The sequence below is a fragment of the Anser anser genome, assembly GCF_964211835.1.
Source record: "Anser anser genome assembly, chromosome: 1".
Taxonomy (NCBI): domain Eukaryota; kingdom Metazoa; phylum Chordata; class Aves; order Anseriformes; family Anatidae; genus Anser; species Anser anser.
Window position 1 is genome coordinate 24,286,298 of NC_139720.1, and position 19,655 is coordinate 24,305,952.

The following is a 19,655-nucleotide window of genomic DNA, read 5'->3' on the forward strand; positions in this document are numbered from 1 at the left end:
TGAAGTGTTTGGTCTGAAATACTTGGAGCTGTTTTACTTTCTGTTCGGTTCCGTAAAACGACAACAAAAAGCCCACATCAGTTTCCAGCAGAGTATTGGTATGCCGCAGAAGGAATTCAGTTCTGCGTACCTTTTTACGATCCTGCTATTTGCATGTCTCTAAAGCTTTGTAAAAACCAATACGAAATGTTTTGGGGTGCCAGAGCTATCATGTGTGATCTAGGCTATTTGTGCTCAGTGAATTCTTTGACAAGTGAATGTGGTGGTAATAATATGATTATTGCCAGAAGAACATTTTGGTTTTTGTTAAGCTTTTAGGTGCTTAAACAGTGAAACCCATATAAAGACTTTTCGTAAGCAGGAATCCAAAGAAAATCCCTTAAAATAAGGATTTTGCCCAGACTGGTGAGGGTTCCTCCACCCTGAAAGAGTCACCACAGTGAAGATATCTTAAGGGACATCTGCCGATCATCTAGGCTGCCCTGCTCAAACCTAGGGTGACAGCAGTAGTTCAGGCCAGCTGTGGCTTTGTCCACCTGAGTCTCAAAAGCCTCCAGAGACAGATCCCACAGCCCGCCTCTGTGACCTGCTCCATCGCCCTCCGGGCAGTGAATTTTTTCCTCATCAGCCTCAAAGTTGCAACTTGCGGCCATCAACAGCATTAGATACTGAATGTTTAGAAGTTCTCACTGATCTCAGTCCCTAAATATAGGAACAGCATTTTAAAAATAACGACAGTATTAATTATTTTTATTAATAAGATATATGAAAGGAGATTGCTGATGTGCAGCCAATACAGAAATGTAGTACTTGTGGATGTAGCATATGAGCAGGGAACAGACTGATTGACAGAACTGACTTGATAGTTAAAATTAAATGGTACTCTTGTTAATTACTGTTTTTAAGTGAATTCTGCCTTTTGGCTTAACTACTGTATGTGGAAAGAGATTTTTGTTGCGTTTAGGAATTTAGCTGCAGGACCAGAGTGATTTGTCTCGTGCTGGTCACAAACTAATGCTCTTAAATAAGGCGTAACACACAAAAAATTCTCTCTAGAAGTTGCAGTTCTCTCTAGAAGTAATAAAATAGACATAAACATCCTTCCTCTTACTTAACAATTCGATGTAATACCCAGCGAAGTGCTGAGAACGGTGTAGCAGAACCAGTTTTCAGAGTTCAGACAGGCTGAGGGGCGCCGCGAGCCAGGTGGAGAAGCTGCTTTGTGCTATAACGTTTGCAGTCTGTGCTGCACATGGGTCCCGTGTGCATACTTCTGGATGTCCCCTGGCTGGACCCGTGCTTGGGTAAATCACTGCTTTATTTACTGAATGAATGTTCTCCCCGGTTTGCACCGTCCCTACATCTCTCACTATTCCCCTCCACGACTGCCGTCTGTCAGTGGCTGGCCCTCCGTTGTGAGCTTCACTGAGGTCCCTGACCTCTGTTATTCAACAAGAGCCATTCACTGCCACACGTCCCGCTCGGCACCAGCGGGTAAGTGATCCAGGGCAGCGCTTTGAGCAAGAACCTGCAGTGCTCTGTGGCTCCAGCTCCCAGCCCAGTCTGTCTCTGGTGGTGCACTCTTCGTGCTTTTGCACCAGCAGTCTTTCCGATAACCTAAGAATAGTATCCACCCTGCTCGAGAGCAGAAGTAATTTGTGCTTTCTGCCAGTTCATTTGGCATATTGCTGAGCAAATATTGCAGAATGCAGTTTACTTCTTTTTTAATGTGGCACGTATTATCCAGTAAGGGAATGAGATGGGATTCACATATCAAACATCCTCAGTTGCATTGTAATATCAGTAAGGAAATGGTTTACAATACGGCTGGATTCTTATGTTCTTTCTTCAGTATCAGATTGTAATCTACCATACAGTATCTTAAAACCATCATACTTAATGGACTGAGTTATAGTAATTAAAGTAAAGAATTTTAAATGCAGACAGTTTTGCTCCTCTGTTGCCTTTTCTCATCCTTCTTTCTTCCCACTAAGTAAAATTGGCTCAGCTCTATTGTCATATATAAGGTTAATTAAAAAAAAAAGAAAAAAGATCAAACTTTAAGAGAAGAACTGTGACAATTTACCAACATCCGTCAACTCTGCCAGCTTGTTTTGAATGCCAAATCCAACATAATTTAGCCTAAACTTTGCTGAAACACATACTTCTGTGTCTGGCTGCATTCCTTCTGTAATCTGTAAGATATGTAGTAGAAATATTCTTGTTTAACTGTTCAGAGTTAGTGGGTGATCAACTTTTTCCTCCTGTCTTTGGCTACTGGTAGATTTGGGGTGAAGGAGGAAGAATAAGCATGGCATGATTTTTTCAGGGTGGTATAACAGAACCTGACAGAGTTGGAGTTAGTTCTGCAGAGTGTTAATCCTACTCCTAATAACATAGCTTCGGTAGGTGTTTATGGACATTTGACCATGCATTTTCCAAGTTTTTAGAGAAATATTAGTGCATCAATGTGTTGCATGACATGCCTTTAGCAAATAAGACTTGCCTATCTTTGTTTGAAAGAGTCTTTGTCACGTTTTTGTAGTTTCCACTTTTTCTAGTGAATCTTCTGGAATATATGTTAGCATCTTTCCTTTTTTTACCTTTCTGCTCCTGTTCCTTCTTAGTCCAGCAAAAAAAGAAGCCATAGTTAACTAATGTCGTTCCTTTTCTTTCTCCTTTTGCACCCCAGCCAAACTGAATCTCAAAACAGTCCGCAGGCTGACTTTGTCCTCAGAAAGTTCATGGGATTTAGGCAATAGACGTAATTGCAATCTCTGTGCAGCTGTCTTCCATCAAGACAAAATGGTGTATGTGAACATAACACAGAGCCAGTGACTAGATGACAGCCCTGGTAACTGTGGTTTACACCAGTCAGTTATATACCTTTATGTGTATACTCAGTTTTATTTAAGGAGCATAGGATAAAGGCAAGCTCTGTATCTGGGAGATGAGTCAAAGCTCCTGAGGAAGGAAGGGGCAATGAAATGCTACAGTTAAGTACCATCACCAACAAAAAGGTATTCATCCAGTGTTTTTCTTCCTCAACATCTTAAAATTTACTCTAGTAAAGCAGTCACACGGTAGAAATCCAAGACTGGGAGGGGAGTAATGCTCCTACGCTAAAGGAGATTTCCTAATGCATTAAAGGCTTAGTACATCAAAGCTGATAATTCAAGTCTTGCTTTCATAGGTGATAAGTAGGAGAAGTAATTGAGCCGTCTGTTTAGAAATTGTAACTAAAAGAGATTTACTTCATGAATACATTCTGACCAGTTGTCCCTTCCATTTCCTCCATCTACCTACTTCCCCGTGAGTACATCAAAAATATCAAGTTATAGTTAATAGTGAAATGTAGGAGTGGTAATATTCAATCCTTTATTTTTGTCTGAGCTTAATGAATTTGTTCTTTCCTGTTTCTTGGGCTTTGCCTCTAAAGAAGAGGCTCATGATATGTGTCCACTGAATGACTTTATCAAGAAAATGTTGGCTACAGGGTCAGACTTGATTCTCTGTATCACAGTTCTATTCCCAATGTCTTTATTTCTCCTGCACCAAGCCTCACTTATCCCTGTTTTTGAGCTGGTCATGTGTCACTTATTGATTGTCTGAGCACATTTTGGGAAGGAAAAATCATCTCGTGGTTTCACAGCCTCCTTCATGAGATGCTTTTTTCCACTTCTTAGGAAGGAGAATACATCCAAAGCCATTCTTGTTGGAAATTCCAGATGTGCTTCAGAGGAAGAGCTTAACAAGAAAACTTGGCTATCTGGTCAAAATTCTGCGGAAGAGCTTTCTAGGAAGACATCTTCTATTCCTCCCTTCAATATTCCCTTTACAAATCTTATTTCTTTTTATTTTTTATTTTTGATAAGGAATTCAGAAAGTCATTTTAAATCAAGTTTATTTACCTTCCTCCTCCCTTCACAAACACCTTGTCGTGATTCATTAAGCCACGGGTACTTTGTTTTCAATCAAGTTAGTATATTTTGTTAAGTGCTGTCAAAGCCCATTAAGATGCTGGCTTGCACAGCTCTATACTTATTAAGACAAGACTATTGGCAATCAGATCTTTTTACCCCAGTGAGAACTCGCTCTTTGGGAAAGAAGAAATTCATGTCTGCAGGAGGAAGGTTGCTCACTATGGGCAATTGAGTCAGCCATGGCTGAAGAAACACTGAAGGGTGATGAGTGAAGCAGAGCTTTCTGGTTACCAGCGCCAATTCGGAAATGACAACCCTTCTGAGTTTTGATTTAATCTTAAACTGTGCTGCTGCCCAGCCAGCTCAGCATCGATTAGGGTGGCTTGGCTGAAAGCTGGGCAGTGTGCTGGGAAAACTAGTCTTTGGTAAATAGCTGTGTAATGAAGTGGGTATGTAGGGACAGTCTGCAAACTTAATTCTACTATGCTGAAAAATTAATCAGTCTCTTCTTTCGCTTGCTTGTTTTGTTTTCCCTGCCTATTTTAGCCCATATTTGCCTTTGATATTTGACTTTTTTTGATCATTTGAGGGGACAACTTTATTATTATTTTTTTTTTCTGAATGAGGCTGTTGAGTTCTTTCTGTCAGCCATGTGGTTTGACAAGTACGTTTACTCTGTTGGCAAATACCCCATTTCAAGTGCTGGAGAAAGACTACTTATTAGTTTTTCTACAGGGGAGCTGACAGGATGAGTTTGAGGAATCGGTTGACTGTCGCCATCTCTACAGGAATGGTACAAAGGAATTGGCTGGTTGGGCTGCCTGGCATTTCTCACCCCTTCCAGGCAGTTGTTACTCTCCAGTTATATGTTTTATGTATCTGAGCTGTTGGTAATTGGTGACAGAGAAGCAGAAACACCAGATCTACTCTTTTTGTCCTAATAATTCTCTCTGATATCATCAGAGAAATGTTGCTGCTGTGGAGCAATAAAACTGGTAAAAAATATTCTTCCCCTCCAAACCATATTCCTTTCCCTGCATCTAGAAAGGGTCAATGTGCCAAAACATTAATTACCATGTACTTGTCTTTAACTGTAGAATATTGCTAGAGCAGAAAATACTAGTTGGTTGCTAGTTGACTATTTTCTGAACGAAGCATTTCTTATAAAAGCAAATTTGCCCTTCCGTGCTTGCCCCATTCACACCATTCATGACTAGTTCATGTTCTGGGGCACTACTAACCAGTCACCTCACTGTTTGCTTACTGCTAGTTTGACTGTTTTTTCTTTCTGGCTTTGCACCATTTCTTCTTAATATTGGTGAATGTCATCCTGAAGTTGCCTTTTGTATATATTCTTTTGGTTTTTTAATGTATCTCTGTATATGTGTTCTGCTTTCCTGTAACCCTTCTTGTTTCTTTTTTGTGTGTAGATGTCTACTACTTTGCTAGCTTAGCACATCCCTGTCTCCTGCTGCTTCTCTTTTATTCCTATGCTCACAGGAACTGGAAAGCTAATAGCTCAGGGAAAAAACTCGCTTCCCATTTATCAACGAGAGGTGGCTGTGGGGAAAGACGGAGTGATTTGTGTATTTCTGGGAAGGTGGTTGGCTCTCCCTTCTGATTTAGGGGTTTCTGTTGGGGTGCTAGCCTTTGTGCCTTGACTCTGGTCCTGTATTTAAGTTGTACCTGAGCACCAGTTAGTATATTACTCCACCTGAACTGGGTGCCAACCTCTCATTTTTTTTAAACTTTTTAGTCTATAAATCTCTTTTCATATTTTATTTTATTTTTTTTGACACAGTTGTTGCAAAGATGACCCCTGTATTTCTTTCCAACTTGCTCCTCTTGCTGCCTGCTGCTGTCTGTGGCATGCTCAGGTCTGGTACTCAAACTTCTCTTTGTGTTTTAGCTGTTGTCTTTCGGGAGGGGAGGAACAGCATCTGCTGAACTCTTATTCCCTCTGCCTAGTGAGCATCTCCAAAGCCTGCTTCTGCCTGGAAGTGCTGGCACTGAATTGAAAGCAGCCCAGCACTTGTGAGCTGCAGCTGATTCCCACAGGTTTCGGCATAGCAGCTGTGAAAAGTCAGTTTTCAGTTTGTTGCTGTGTGGGGGAAACTCTGAGCAGCAGGAGAGGCAGAGTGTTTGTATGTGGGTACCAGGCTGCATCAGCTTAGGTTTGTGTTTTTAAGGTTATTTTCACAGCCATAAGCATTGAAGGCTTTTGATTTTTTTTTCTTTAAAATTCTCAACAAGTTGATGATAATTCCTCAAAAGAGTTTGTTTCTGGTTCTTATTTATTTTGCAGTGAGGAGATAAAGCGTATGCCTCTCTTCAAGCGTGATTACTTGTATGAGTAAGTTTAAGAATGTTCTTGAGTGTTTTTCCTGTCAGGAAAAGGAAAAGCATTAATTAACAGCCTTGTGAAGAATGGACGGTCCTACACGGAGCACTCTGTAAACCCCATGATCCGGTGAAGAAAAATTAGAAAAAGAGAAGGTGATGGAACAAAAATCTTTTTCCAGCACTGTTTCCATTTATCTTTGGTTATTCATTTACATGCAGCTGTCTTGGCAGTGGGGTTTGGGAAGTAGAGGCCAAGCTTCTGTTCAGTGCAAGTAGAAGAGGGATGCTCAGAGCAGTGCTGTAGCAGAAACGTCCCTAGAGCAGTACTGTGAGCGGAATTGTTTGGGGCACAGACAGTGATGTGGAAGAAAAGACAAACTCGGACAGGGTGTAAATGAGATCTCCAAAGAGATGATGCACATCTACAAAGAGTAGGGGAGAAGTGGGAATCGGTAATGGACAGTGTTAGAGGTATCGAGAAAATACATGGAACTGAATTCACTTTGGGGCAGAGGAATTGTTGAGCAAGAACAGTGACAAAGGAATGAATTCGTAGCAGGGAAATCCACTGGTCGTGAGTTCTGCTTTTCAGTATGAAGCAGAACTGAAGGAGGAGTATCCTGGGGATAAGAGTTTGCATCAAAGGTACTGGGCTAGAAAAAAAGAGATAAAGATTAAGCTGGAAGAAACTAAACAGACTCAATGTCCATGTTGGTGTAACAAAGAATAACAAGGGCAAAGAGTGGGTAAGAACTTGGTGCTCAGAAACTGGACTCTGTGGAAATCGGAGTGGTAGGATGTGTTTGGGAAAACAGTGTTTTCATGGTCCCAGATTTTTATTTTATTTTTTTTCTGCAGAAGGTTTTAGACATTTTATCAGCTTGGGATTTTCTTATGGTGGTTTCATGAGCTTTCTGTGAAAATAAAAAATAGACCTCCAGGCAGTGTGCACCAAATATTTATCTTGCTAGCTTTAACACAGGATCATCCCTGGTTTGTGCCTATTGCTCTTATGTTCCTTCACTTATTTCTGAATTATGTATTCTGAGGCCTTGTAGCAGGGTATCGGCAGCTGTTTCTCCTACAAAAGTTTTCTAAGAATGTTTCATCATTCCAACTGCTTAATACATCAAATATGCATTAGTGCTAAAATATTAATATTGACCAGTTTATTCTGATCCCCTTATAGATGGATCATAAGCAAGGGAAAGAAATAAAGAAGTGGTTGTTTTGATATACGACTGATATTAAATCATTGTAGCACTCTGTTCCCCTCAGACCTCCTGTCTTTCCTGCACTGTCGTCAAAAGGCAGAGGATTTTTCAATCCCTTATCAGCAGGGATTGAAGAGCAGCAAATAGTGATATTATTTAGAGACTGAAATTTCAAATCCCATTAGTAATGTTCGTCTGGATCTTGGAATCTTCAGCTTGCCTCTGCTGAGCAGAGTAGGGATATCTGCCTGAATGGGCACTTAGATCCAGCTCGCATTGACTTAACACCAAATGCAATGGCATTCTGGTACCCACACATATGCTTACAAGTGGGGGTTCTAAGTGTGCTGGTACATGCTTGATGAAATAACTGTAAGCATTTTAAGGTAACTAGTACAACATGCGTCAGAGAATAATCTGCTTTATATGTTTCTGTTTTCTTTCTCAGCATGATTTGGCTCCCAAATTCAATGGCTTTAAAGACATCACTTGAGATTTTTAAGGCCAATTTCTAAAGTTGTCTTTCTCTGCCATCCAAGTTTTTAGGTATCATTCCTTAATGCTTCCAGGTCTTCTTCCATAATAATACATGCTTGAAAATGACTAGCTATGTTTTGTGTATATAAAACTTATGTTTTACCACCTGGAAACATATTTAATAAAAAAAAAAAGGCATCTTGTTAAGGTAATCGGGGAACTGAGATCTGGCAAGATGTGGATATATATATTTTGCTTATGTGTTGCTGAAAATAATATAAGAATGCTGCTTAACTGTGTAAGGTAGGGGGAATTTTAAGAGTAGTACTTTTATTCTAAGACCTCTTTACTTCCTAAATCTCAAGGAAGGAGAGCAATACACTGGAGTAGGGCTGGGCACTGTCTGTGGTCTTTGTTGGTCTTCCTCAAAGTTACATTGGAACAACTGGATTCTGACAGTCTTTCTGTTACTTTAATAAATTATGCTTTTCATGTACAGACAGCAAGTTGTAAGAATTAGAAGTATTATTTATTTAAAGTGGCAACAAAACTTTCAGATGTTCACTAAACCATGAGCTGCTTAATGTGTTCTGGATGTTCAAACTGTAACAAATTAACGTGTTAATAATACATTAATTAATAACATGTTAATAACTACAGTTGCTAGTGAGAACTCAGTCTGGAGCAGGTCCCTAAAGGTCACGGAGATGTGACAAAGTCATTAAGCTGGCAAAAGCCTCCACGCATGACCCTCTTACCATATTATAAGCTGTATCTGTTAAAAGTGCTCGTAATCATGCAGGGCAGCACACAAGCGAAGGAGACTGAAGGAGGCTGACAGAGTTCTTCTGATAGTCTGAAAAAGTCTGTCTAAGCCTGACTGCTGTATTTTGCTAATCTGTGCTGGATGGTGCTGGGCTGATGTGCAGTGGCCGTGGCTGCTGTCCACTAGCTGGGAAAGAACGGCCTGATGAGGTAAGTGAGTCTTTTAAAGAGCAAGAGCATCCCTGGAGGAACTTTATTGGTGACAGCATCGGTGTCTGCATCAACATCTTAGCTCAGATCAGGAGTATGCTTTAAAGTCACCCTCCTTGTCCCCACTTGCAGAGACAGTGCTTGGAGCACACGGATGCTGCTGTTTGTGGGCAAAGCTAAACCAGAAGTTAGGTTCTGGAAGCGCGTTAAGTCCTTGCAGCCAGACTGGTGGTGGTCTGAGGCAAAGCTGCCTGAAGTGGATTTAGGGTGGATGTCAGGTCGTCAGCGTCAACTGCTTTGCTCTGCAGATGCACTCTTCTTGCATCACACTGCTTGCCAGTGTAGAGGTGACCAGAGAGTCGGAGAGATTTAAAATACAGCAGCTAATACAAAGTCAAGAGATAGCTGGAACCTAAAAGAGATAAGTAGCACCACAGTCGCCTTTCTGAGCCAGTAAAGCAGGACAGAATATGAAATGCAAACATAAAACCGGCTAAAGTAACAAAGTAATACAGTCGTGCTATGCCTGAAGTTAATTAGGGGCAATAAGCTGCCCCTAATTACTAGAAGTGTGGGATCCTCAGCAAAGCTGCCTGGGATACTAATTAAAAGAACTGATTATAAGAAATAGAATGCATAATTAATGACTGGTAAATGATTTTCAAGAATATCTTCAGACAGCAAATAAAGTGCCCTTGGAAAATATTGTGACACCCTGAGCCATCCACTGAATCTAATCCAGTAGATAGACCTGAACTGATTTGCAAGAGGTTGCTCTGCTTATACTTTCTAGTGCTGAGGTGGGGATTAATGGGAGCAGAACGACAGGTAGAAGAGGAATAGTATTTCCATTTTAATATCAAATGCTCTTTGTTGTTGTTTTTTATTATTATTTAATGTGTGACTTCAATAGACCCTGCTTATGAAATTTGCTGACATACCGTATTTCTTTTTAGTAGTTGGCTTTGCAATAGTCTGCTGCTGTCACAGCTGAGCGAGTTTTGAAAGCTTGGAGAGGACCTTTTGGATAGCATCCTCCCTGTGTTGATTATTAGCATGTGTATGTGTGGCAACTGTTTGCTGTCAAGTGTATGGGCCACCAAATGGACTATAATTACTCTTTTTTAGGTTCTTGGAAAAATAGCAATCTGAAAATTGTGTAAAAAGTTTAAGGATTTCTCTTTTTTTTTCCTTGAAAAAAAATCTAGCCATATGAAAGAGTTTTTAAACAAAATTTAAGCAGTTATTTAAAGGGGCTAATCAGGGGTTAAGTTTTAGCCAGGCACCTATTTCAGTGTTCCTGCCTAATTGAGTACTCCTTAATTTGTAAACTTGACGCGTTTTAAATAGCCCTGGTCCTCAATTACTTTGACATGTTTATAGAAATTTAGATTAGGAATAACAAAGCTATAATTGCTGGGAAATTGCATTGAACCCTGCATGTGATTTCCTGGGCCACTTCTAAGCATCTGCCAGGGTCTGAGGCTGGAGGTGCGCTGAAGCTCCAGGGCGTGCGACGCATCTCCTGCTTGGCAGTAGAAAATGCTTCTGGGCTTCAATAACTGATTAGGATCTCTGGTCCTGTGAGGTTGTGATGTATCTCTGCGTGCATTCGTGTGCTGGAAAGGAGGAAATTGTGGGCTCGTGTAAGCCTGAAGTGAGGCTGGTGGTAGTAGTGGCATGTCCACACCTCCCTGGGCACCCTGGCACTTGGTTCGCAGCGCTTATGGAGTGATGCTGAAGCCTTGAAGGACAGGCACACACGGAAAATACGCATACGTATGGTTCTGTGTAAAATAACAAAGTATGTGCGAGTGGGAGAGACAGAAAGAAAGCTATAGATACTGATATGAGGGGAGGGGTGTTAGTGCTCCATAGCTTATTATGGCCTAATCTGTTTTAAAGAGATTATGGCTTGTACCAAATAAAAGTCATTTAATATTACTAGTTTTTCAGAAAAATAATTTTGTTTGTTTTTGTAAAAATTGTAAATTGCTATTTATTTTATAAAAAACACAACCCCTTACCCCAGCCCCTCCTCTGCAGATGCATACTTTTGCCTTGGCTCAGTTTGGTAGCTGCTTCATATAGAATGAAACTCCTAAGCCTTGTGATAGGGAAGCAGAGTTGTTCTTACGGCTTTCGTTAATGGCAGAGGTTTTATTTTTTTATTAATATTGAGCTTTTGGGATTGATCTGATTTCTTAGGTCTTGCTCAGAGTGTGCCCTGTTGAATACAGTACAGTGATTTTATACTCTTCTGTTTCTGCTATCTAGGTCTTACAAACATAAGATTTAAATACCATATTTGTCGCTGTATTTGAGGATGGATTTATGCCTTGGCTGCAGAAACTTGCTTTGGGTCGAAACACGGCATATGTGTTCTCAGTGTGAAGGATAATTTATTTTCATAATTTGATTCAATTTGTATTTTTTCTTCAGTGAAAAAATAATCAGTTCCAACAGGAAAACAACTATACTAATTGTGTGAGTTCCTTTTTGTAAAAAAGACAAACAAAAAATAAATCATCCCACTGCAGAACTGTGCAGATAGCTCTCTTAACTTTTTCCCATGCTGACTTCAATAAGCAACTAGCAGACCTGTCATTTTTTGGAGAGGGGAAAAAAGTTGCCCTATTTTATTTTTAGTAATGATGTGGTTACGGTGGAATGGCTTCTTCATATCAGTGATCAGCATCACACTGACAGTGCTAATAAGATAAATGGGGTAATGCATACTGATTATAATAGCAGCAGTGGTACGTGGATTGAGAGATTCTGTGAAGGGGTATGAGATGTTGAAGCTCAGAGCAATACAGATGGTCAGCAATGCAAATCCATTTCAATCTATAATGCTGGAGAGCCTGGAAAATGAACAGAATTGCATATTAACATCAGAAGAAAACAGGTAGCCTTGAAGCTTTTTTTTCAAAAGGGCTGAAGGATTCAGAGTGAGAAACCAGATCATTTAGTCAATGAAGTGAACCCGTTCTTGGATGGTATATGCATGGGTGTGTTTAAGGCAGGTGTCAGAATATTTATTCACTATGGCCATTCATATGATGAAGTGAAAATTAGAACCTAAGGCACTATCAAAACACGCTTGCAAGTTGCTTGCTAATTTTAAGGCTAATAAAATATTATAATAATTTGTTGGGCTTTTTTTTGGATACTCAATAAACGAATACATGCCATCTTCTGTACTGATGTACAGAAAAGTGCAAAACACCAGAATGGACTAAAGTAACACAGTTTTAAAGAGGGGTTGGCATTTAATTAGGTGATTTTTTTTAGCAGGAGCCAAACGTGGATACTTTGGAGAAGGCTGACTTAGGTACCCAGGTGCCGATGCAGTAGATCCTGCACAAATTACCTGTGCGTTTTCAAATTGTGTGCATATAACCTACTGAACCAAAATATGAGCCTTTTCTGAAAGGTGACATAAATAGGCTATGGGTAGGTTTCCCTTCAGTAGTTCCTGTGTTAAATTAGGTATTTTATCCACCTGACAGTTCAGAAGATGCTTTGTGAAACATGGAGTAGTTACCAAGGAATAACGCCACAGCTGCCAGACAGCTCTGCTACCTTCATTATGCCTTTAGTGATACCTGTTTAATTAAATGTGTTGCTTATAACAAAGCAAGTAGTAAGATACACTAACAAAGCTACCATGCCGCAGGTACACTTAGTAAGCACCCTGGCATATGTTGTGGCTGAACCAGGGTACTGCTTTGCTGTGCCATGGAAAGCTTACCTCTGCAGAATTCTTGCTGAACGGCTTCAACACACAAACAAATTCTGCATTTCTTTACGCTGATGGGAGGGCACCTCCTGTGTCGAGACAGTCTCATTTCCAAAAGCAACCAGGTTGTCTCTTTTGTAAACAGGTAAAACTTCAATCAGTGGGAATCCCCACTGTTTGTCATTACTCTAATAGTTACGAGACTTCTGTTTCCAGACTGAATCCATTCTTAGCTTGTTTTATACCCATGTGTAATTCTATCAGCTCTGCCCCTCAGTTAAAATCGCAGCGTTTCCTCTCTGAGGGATTCAGTAGAGGATGGTGTCTCATTCTGTTAAATGAAGCAATCCAAGCTATGAACCACCATTTGTGTAGTTGTGTCTCATCCTTATCCTTCTCTAATGGCCTTTCTCTGTGTGTTTTGCAGCTGGGGTTAATACACTCTCCTTTTCACGTTGCCTTTTCACGTTCTGTCTGGGGTAGTGTTAAGACAGGGCATCCCGACCCTCATCTCAGAGCAACTAAGGAGGCCAAAAACCTTAGCAGAAGTTGTGGTGAGTCCTTGCCTGCTGTGTGTGGCTCTGAATTTATCCCTGTCCTGGTAGCATAGCACAGCTCCCACACTGGCTGTGGTTTCCAGCACAGTATTCTTATGCACTGTGCTTGCCAGTGCATCCCAGCCTTGAATTTCAATATCAAATCTCAAAATCAGAAGACTTCAATATCGTGTTCCTGTTCTCTCTGTAACAACAAGTATGGAAATACTTCATTTATGGTTATTTTGTAGGTACAACCCTCCAGGACTTTGTAGCTACCTTTCCCGAGGCCTGCTGTTTCTCCCTAAACACTTGCCTTCGTGTTTTTATTGATTTTAATCTCTTTCACCAGTGTGGCTCTCTCTTAGCTGCTGCATTGGTGTTTAGATAAGATCTATAGCATTCTTTAAGCCAGAAAGCAAGAATAAAAAGCAAATGGATTACTTGATTTTTATCAACTTTTAAATAATTATGGCAGATTTGTGACTTTGTGTGACTAGTCCTTCTGATTCTAGGTCAGATATACAAACAGCCTTATTTTTACTATTTTTATTTCCTTTTCCTGAGCAGGCTGTACTCCTCTGTAGGTAAAGACCTTCTGCCTTCTTTTGGGAAGGAGCTTTCTTTGGGAGATGCTGGACAACTCTCAGGCTCTTGTTCTGAAGAAATTCCATGCTGCCTCGTTCGGATCTCTTTACGCTTCAATCTAGATGACTGAACTAACTTCTCAATTCCTTGATGCAGAGAATAATTTAATCACTTCAGTTTCTAGGCTAAAAAGATCTTTCTGACTAAATACAAACTGCTGAGACTGGATTCACATTCAATAGCCATGCGTATCACCAAGCTTTCAAAATAATTTCAGTGCAGCAGCGATAAAGAACAAAGACCGTTCAGTGGTAACAATTCATGGGCACCCCGTCAGGGGCTTGCTGTGGGCCTTTGTTTTAATTTGCTTTAAGCCAACCTGCTATCGCAAGTTCTGAGTTCCAGGTCGCCGGATCAGCTTCTAAAAAGGCTGCTTTGGCATCCTGCCGTGGCCCAACTTGGCAAGCTACGGAGCAGACTTGAACAAACATCTGTTGGGTCAAGCGATTTGTTGACTGCGGGAGGCTGAATGGTCAGGGCGTGTACAGAGTGCTTCCAGACATGGCCGTTCTTGTTGGACTTCTGCATATGCCTCGAATGCTCTTAGCAGACACGTGTAATGAAGCAATTAGGCCACAGCTTTTGGAGTTAATTCTCCCCGGTAAAATATTATCCAGAGTACTTGAGTCAATGTTTTTGTTTTCAAACCCACTAACTTGTATATACGTTGGTTTTCTGTGTGACAAAAGACATAAATTCATGCTTCCTTCGTTACCTCCTTTGACACCACAACTTTGTGGTTGAATAGAGTGCAACGGAGTGTGACTTCTGAGTCTGGCTCATCTTTTGGCCTGCTTGTAGTAATACAGGCGCATATAATAATAATTCAGGAATCTCCCAATGTTGGAAGGTTCAAAGGAGCCGTTGGCCTGTCTGCCTTACTCCTACTCAGCACTGCTAAATAATGATAATTTTTGGAGAAGCTGGTACAAACAAAATGCTGTGAATTATTCTGAAGGTCAGTCATTTTTTCTCTGCGTCTTAGGAACACACTTGTGCTCGGTCCCTAACCAATGAATCACCTGGAAATTCTGTTTTTTGTTCCTTGAGGTTTTCTTGCACAAAGTTAAGCAAAAACCGTATTCTCCATAACTCTTCTCTGCTTCTCAGACTCCTTAACTATACTGGATTTTACCAAATAGCATGTACACCTTTTATTTTGATTTGGGATTGTGTTATCTGGTCCTTTGCACCAGAGGCAAGAAATGCTTTAGAAAGGGGAAGAGAAACTTCCCATCTTAATTTGGTAGTCTTGGTAAAAGAGAAGAGGACTGGGAGCTGGAGGAATAAACTCAACCTTTCCCTCTGCCTGCTCAGATTTCTGTACGCTTCTGTTGTTCATTGTCATTCCTTTAGCTGTCCTTCGTGCTTTGCACAAAGTATTGGTCCTCTACCTTCACTTTGCAAATAACAGAAATATTGAAAATTGATTTTTATCTGAAGTCTGGAGAGGAAATTGCATCTCAAGAGCAGCATGCCCTCCCTCCTCCCTCCCAATTCTCTATGCAATAGCTATGCAAGTGTCAGCTCTGTTGTTCCTCTGGCATGCTCCTAATCACTGTGCCATTTCTTTCTGTGATAGTGGGAGAGATGGAGATCAGGAATCCTGTTCTGTTGCTCTTGGTTAGATACATAAATTACCAGCACAGTGTGTACTAAAGTCATCTTAAACAGCTTTTTCGGGATAAGATACAAGAATTTACTCACAACTTAAATGGGAAAGGCATGTATTGAGCATCTAAGGATGCTCATCTAAGAGCTCATCCCCTCCTGGTGATCTGAAAGGAAGGATCCTTGATAATTGTATGTGACAAGGTTATTCCAATTTCTTTATTCTAAAACTGAACTGCTACTGTTAGAAATATATATTAAAAACAAAACAAAAAAACAACCTCTGGATTATGTTTCGGAGAGGGGGAAAAAAACACATTTTTTCCTCTTCTACTAGTTTAAGCCTTTGGTGTCTCTTCAGACACTGAGAAGTTGACGGGGTACCTCATTGACTTAGGTCATTAGCAGTTTTTAAAGACATCCGGGGACACTGGACTTTCTAAAGCTTATGGCTCTGCCCTTGAGCAGAAAGGTGCAGTTCAGCTCTCTCCTGAACTTGGAGCACCACCTGCAAAGAACTTTGTGGGTGAGTTTGTTTCAAGGTGAGGTAGGGTTTTTTCTTCTTTGTGGACTTCAATGGCAGAAGAACTGAGAACAGATAATAAACTCTTAAACATAAACTGTGGCCTGTCAATGGGTTTCCATTGGATAAAAACAGGTTTCATGCAGTTATGAGGAGAAATGTTTCCCTACCCCCCTGGTGTTTAAATGTAATGGAGGGAAAGACGCTTTTCACTCCCTAATAACCTTAGAGGGACTGCAGTGGTTGCTTTTTCTTGGCTGTAGACTGGAGATGACTGGGACAAGTTAACTGGGCATATTAACCTCCCAATCTGGGGTTTTGTCCTTGCTGCCTGTACTTTTGTTCCTGTTTTGTTGTGGTGCTGAGGTGAAGTGCCCTGGGGTCCCTGTTGGCATTGTCCATCACCTTGGGGGGCTTTCCACCGAGCTCCTGCCAGGACTGGTGGACCTCTGTGCTTCCTGGTGCTGAATGCCCTGTTCAGGACTGCTCCATAAATGCAGACCTGTAGTGGTTCGTGTTTGAAAGCACCTTTATTCTCCCTTGGTCTGGATTTTACAGCTTTTGTTCTACTCCAGTAGTTCCCCTGCTGGCCCCTTCTTGTTATGCTCGTCTTTGAGTGCAGTTGTTGTCAGCAGGGAAGGCTGGGAGGCTTTCAGTCCACTTCCTTTCATTGTTTCTTTCAAACATCTGATGTTATCTCATCTGCCTTCATGTTATTTAATATGTGTGCTGTCCTCGAATCACTTAACCTCTTCCCATTCACATACATGGCAATGCCCTTCTCAGGCCCTGGCCTTTAGGGAAAGCGAGCCACCCTCCAGCCCGCAAGGGAGCTTTTTTCATTTCAGTAGGATTTTGCACAAGTATGTGCTCTATGAATATATTGTGAAGTTGTAACTAAGCATTTGCAGAGAGTAATAGCTTTAAGACTAGTTTTTTTCTTTCCTTTTTTTCTTCAGGGAACAAAAAACGGTCACACCGCTAAGCTCTAATTACCATAGCTTCAGAGAGACCTGCCTGATTTGCCTTTTGAGCTCTGCACTGTGTCAGATAGGTTTTGATCAAATGTGTTCCTGCCAGCGCTCAGTCGTTAGCATTCAGTCTAAGTTAGTCACCAGTGAATTACGGTCTGTGATATGGTCCAGTTCCCATTGGTCTAGTTCTTTCTCTCTTTATTGATTTCCATTCTTGTTTTCATTATTGCCCTGGTCTCTCACTGCATGCTTCCTAGTGCTTTTATTTTATAGCTTTTCAGAATGAATATCCATGAGTCATGATTTGAAATAAAATGCTAATAATGACATTACACAATGCTTTGAAATAAATATTTCTGAGATTGTTCCATAGGCTTTTCAAGTGGTAGGCTTTGTGAAAAAATGATACCACTCTGCAATGATAAGGTAGTTAAAGAAGGAAAGGGAGGAAAAAAAAAAAGCATGCATTTTCCTGATTTACATCTGAAAATGGCTAAATAGTGTTGTTATCCCTGTTCCCTGGGAAGGGGGATGAATACAGTTTCCTGTCCTTATCAGATGTCCAAACGTCAATTGTCAGATCTTCCTGCTAGTCTAGAGGAGCATAACCTGGTATGGCTGTGGAGTCAGCCACTGTATGTGTGCTAAAATACGCAAGAATCTATGACTATTAAGATATTCAAAATGTTCATGGCTATAAAGCACAGACACGTATAGCTAGAGAAGGGATTTTTTCATTGTAAGATTTTGCAGTCTTTTCAATACCAACAATTTCAGTAGGGCAGTGAGGTCCTTAATCTCATGGGATTCACGAGTACAAAGCATTGTGCCTGAGTGGTGACCCACTGATACTTCACCGTGACTCTGGTTGCCTGTTGGGTCTGCACTCGTGGCTTGTTTCCAGATTGGGAAATCTTCCCCCTCCCCTTATTTCACTGGCTTGCTCTTCTCTGGGAGCACTTATGCTAAAAATTCACGTAGCCCTTATCTTCCTTTTCTTTATAACAGCTGTCTTGAAACTAAATGAGATTATGGGATGCAGCTGCAATCTTTCATGTTATGCTTTGTAGCAGTGTAACTCCCATCCTCACTCCTGGTTTTTAATGAAATAATTGAGATAATGTAATCTGAATATTATAATTTTGATAATTGGTTTCCGAGAGGAAAGCCTTCTCAGCTGTGCTTGCTATCATTGAGGAATAGCAAATCTGGCAGCAAATAACTTGCAGGAGCTGCTGGATAAAACTTTGGGTAACTTGTCTTCAAAAGACTACCTCCCCCAACCCCCGAAACAAATCCTGCAGGAGGAGTAAACTGTCTCTTACCACTTTCATCTCATGGTGTTTTCATGTATTTGCTAATAATTTTTGCCATGGGATAGATATGTCAGATGCTTCCTGAGCCTTTTTCCTTTGGTTAACGCACTTTGAAGGCTTTTGCCTGTCTAGTTTGCTCTCGGTGATGTCCCTTGGTGTGAAGCACATTTCTCGGACAGGAGCCTTCTGCTTGCTCTGCTGCATGTACTGGGAGGATCTGTCCAGTCTGTTGCTCTCAGCAAGGCTGTAGGATGAGAATATTAGAGAGAAACTTAGGACTAAAGGAATTTATCTTATTTTTCTAAGCTCTTTCCTACCTTTAAAAAAATAAAACAAAACAAAAAAGGATTCAAGACTAGACTATCCACACTTTCAATTGATAGCAAAATATGTTTTAAGGCCCTTTAACTTTTTGGTCCAATTTCAGAACAAAATTTTTATTTCAGGCAAATTACCTGCAGTCTATCATAAGGATCTTATGCCTTCTGAAGAAACTAGACAGATCACGGAGCTAAAATGGCTTAATCTGAAGCAGGGCAGAAATGTGTCTGACCACTTCAGTGTTGTGATTGATGCAAATAAGAAAATTTTGAGTGTTAAGCAATTCTGTGAGATTCTTTAAAAGGTGTGTATCAACTAAATAGAGGTGGGGAAAACAGCAATTGTAAAAACGGCTGGCATGTGATAATTAGTAGTAATGGAAAATAGACGTTTTGGAACCGTATGCAAGGGGATGATACAGTAGTTGTCTCTAATTTCAGGAAAATGTACGATGTACTTTCTAAACTGTCATTATAAGAGAAGAGTAATGTCACTGGGAAAGGTTGGAGCTTCTTCAGTTTTGGCTAGACGGTCAGTTATCCTTTACTAGGAAGTTGTTAGTTGGTGAAACTGCTGGTCTGGTTGCTCTGCAGGCAAAAAGCCCTTTTGAGACTGAAGTTTTTCTCCTGCTTCCACAAGTTGCTTAGGGGAAAATGCCAGGCGTGAAACCAGAGCCTGCAGGTTTCCCCTTTGGGGTGACTGAATAAGGAGCAGGCTGAGCATTAACAGAGGAGTCGGTACGTGGTGTAAAGGCAGCTGGATGAAAGGGTGAGCAATTTGTTCTGGAGGAAAAGCAGTCTGGATTTTCCCTGAAAGGTACTAACAGACAGTCTTGCTTGAATGTTTTGACACAGGAGAAAGTTTGAGAAGGGTGAGCAGAGGAAAATTGTCAAATAGATTTTTGGTCATAGCTGTGCAGAACTCATTATGCATTTGTCTGGCTAGTATAATGCATACTACTAATCTATGTATTTACCCCCCTCCAAATGAATTGAATATGTCTTACCTGTTATGACAATGGTGCCTGTGAAGGTCAAACACGGTTTTTAAAA

At 40.7% G+C, this 19,655-nt stretch overlaps 1 protein-coding gene across 12 annotated transcripts in view; it reads left to right on the forward strand.

Annotated features, from left to right (window-relative positions):
- The window catches only part of CADPS2 (calcium dependent secretion activator 2), a 311,395-nt gene that overhangs the window by 930 nt on the left and 290,810 nt on the right, over window positions 1-19,655 (forward strand). Inside the window, exon 1 of one of the 12 annotated variants that reach the window (XM_083829294.1) lies at window positions 19,188-19,419. The exons of the other annotated variants lie outside the window; for them this stretch is intronic. The gene's annotated coding sequence lies outside the window, so the exon portion shown is untranslated. Of the gene's footprint in view, window positions 1-19,187; window positions 19,420-19,655 lie in introns of those variants that run through there. 12 annotated transcript variants of the gene reach the window in all.